Source organism: Mastomys coucha, unplaced genomic scaffold (genome assembly GCF_008632895.1).
Source record: "Mastomys coucha isolate ucsf_1 unplaced genomic scaffold, UCSF_Mcou_1 pScaffold22, whole genome shotgun sequence".
In the NCBI taxonomy this organism is placed as follows: domain Eukaryota; kingdom Metazoa; phylum Chordata; class Mammalia; order Rodentia; family Muridae; genus Mastomys; species Mastomys coucha.
The window spans coordinates 177,064,187-177,066,638 of NW_022196905.1; the positions used below are offsets into that span (position 1 = coordinate 177,064,187).

The 2,452-nt window shown below is 42.2% G+C and overlaps 1 long non-coding RNA gene across 2 annotated transcripts in view; it reads left to right on the forward strand.

Annotated features, from left to right (window-relative positions):
- LOC116071343 overlaps positions 1 to 1,814 on the forward strand; it is a 4,937-nt gene extending 3,123 nt beyond the window's left edge. For both annotated transcript variants that reach the window (XR_004110840.1, XR_004110839.1), the window contains 2 exons: positions 889 to 1,073; positions 1,576 to 1,814. This is a non-coding gene — a long non-coding RNA (uncharacterized LOC116071343). The remainder of the gene's footprint in view (positions 1 to 888; positions 1,074 to 1,575) is intronic.
- The last annotated feature ends 638 nt before the right edge of the window (positions 1,815 to 2,452 follow it).

Consider the following 2,452-nt stretch of genomic DNA (forward strand, 5'->3'; position numbering starts at 1 on the left):
TGCTTTCAAGCTGGTTTTTTGTTTGTTTGTTTGTTTGTTTGTTTGTTGGCTCTAGGCGTGTGTGGTCTCCTGTTCCCTCTGAAGACAATCTCCATCCTGCCATTTTCCCACTGTTGTATCCTTTACTCTCCCTGGTTTCCTCTGCTCCAGTTTGTTGTGAATTAGGGTATGGCGTCCTGACACTCTGTGTGACCTGAGTTTTGTATTCATGTCTGTCTGTTTGAGGCTCTCTCTTGCCTGTTTGGAAGTACTGTATTTTAACTTGTTCCAGGGATGCAGGGAAGAGGCAGGGTGTGTAGTTAAGATGCTGAGCTGATGAGCAAGGGGTATGCTAAGGGTGGTCCATACACGCCCAACTGTGAGCTGCCTCTAGGAGCTAGAGTAGCACTCACAGTGGAGAAGCAGTCATGCCCATCATCTCGTGGCGCCCAGTCTCCATCCTGTGTTCCTGCATCCCCTGGGATCTGAGAATACCCTTGAGCCACACCCATAACCAACAACAGACGTCTTCTCTCAGTATTTAGGCTGCTTGTATTCTATTTCATTGTTTTTCATTTCCTTTGTCTTTATCTCATTCTTCAAACCCTGTAGCTCAGAAGAGTTTGCAAGCTCCAGATTCATTCCTAGAGTCATTAAATTAAGAACTGATCATTTTTTTGTGACCTAAGTTCCAGAAAGGCTCAGTTTTTTAAATGTTTTTACATATATTAAAACAGTTACACTTCAAATTTACTGAACACTGTCCCTTTAAAGAGCAAGAAAACATTTTCCAATTTGAAGTGAGATGTTTCCTGGAATCATCCTGATCATTGCATTGCATTCCACAGGGCTTATAATTAATAGTCAAAGCAGCACCTGTTCCAAATCTTAATTGCTTTCTTCCCCAAGAAAACTGCTGCTGGAGGAGCTGGTGAATTGATTTGTACTATACAACTCGGCTGCAAACTTGGCTTTGGAACTCATAAGGCAGAAAATTGAGCACGGCGTTGGAATTTTTCCCAAGGAAATACGTAACTGTAATTGTCTCTGATACTCAGTGCAGGCAGTACCTGCTAATGAACTAACTCATGAAGGTGGGAACTGCTTTTATCTAGCGCTATTATCTGCCGTCCAGTCCAACATGTGTGTTTGGTGATTGTACATATGATCCCTCACCCTGAGGGATTAAAAGGGTACCATAACTTATCTGACAACAGTAGAAATATTGTAGAATTCAAGAACCCAATTCAACATCCACCGCCCACAAGGCCCTGCATGTTCTATCCACTGAGATTCCCTATGTTGACAATCCTAACCCTTTATGTGAGGACACAAAGAGATCTGACCCTTACAGAATAGTGATGTCACGGATAGGACCCATAACCTGGAGAGCTAGCTAGCTGTCTGCCTCCAGGTGAGATCATGAGAAGATGACAGAATGGAGCCCTCACCGGAACTGGACCACACTTCCAGCTTCCAGAACCGACAGAACGAAGTTTCTGTTGCATAGGCCTCTGGCACTTCATTGTGTCGGCTCAAAGTGAAGCATAGCCCAAATTTTCCACGCATTCACATCCGCTGTCACTTTCATTTTAGAGAGCCCTTCTGTACTGAGCCGTGTGAGGCTTCGAGCTCACCTGTTACCAGACAGAGACCGTGCATATAGGCCCATCAACTCCCCTTCTCTGAACTTCAGCTTTTTTTGCCTACAAAAGCGGGTACAGATTCAATCACCAACAATGCTCCCACAAGCAGCGGTGGCAGCAGATTCAAGATGCTGTGGATAAGATCTATTTTGAAAAAAATAAAAAATAAAAAAAAATGCCAAGTTTACATATTATTCTATATTTTTTTGAAATAATTTTTATTAGTTAAAAAAACAAATAGCATGTATTTGTTTTGAGAGGAAAAAATGTGAAAGAAAATAGAGTATAAGAAAGGAAGGGTTTTTTAATTTAATTTAATTTTATTTTATTTTATTTTATTTTATTTTATTTTTAGCCCTGCTGTGGTTACAGCCTTCAGTCCTTAATCAATTGCACTTTAAGTGTCCCAGAGGAGGGAAGAAACTTAAGAGAAGCATAAAATGAATTATTTTTTAATGGGCACTTGATTTGTTAGCTCAATTTTTCGTGTAATGAATTTAGTCTAAAATGGGACTCAGGGCTATTTCCTGTAACACACTCATTTATTCATGCAGGCGGCCTTTCTCAAGTTCTCGTGGTTCAGGGCTACTTCCTAAGTTTTAAGTCAGGCCTCTCTGCATTGCGGCGACCTTTGCCAGTGGTTTGGTACAATTTCACACTTGCTAGGCACAGGGCCCACTGTTTCTGCGACTGGCTTAGCACTTGTGTGTTCACTGTTCCTCGATTGCAGAAACATGGATCAGGAAAAATCACGGACTCCGACCGAGTGTCTGACGGCCCTTCCTTGCTATCGCATGGCAAGTCTGCTCTGCAGAGGGCATGCTTTC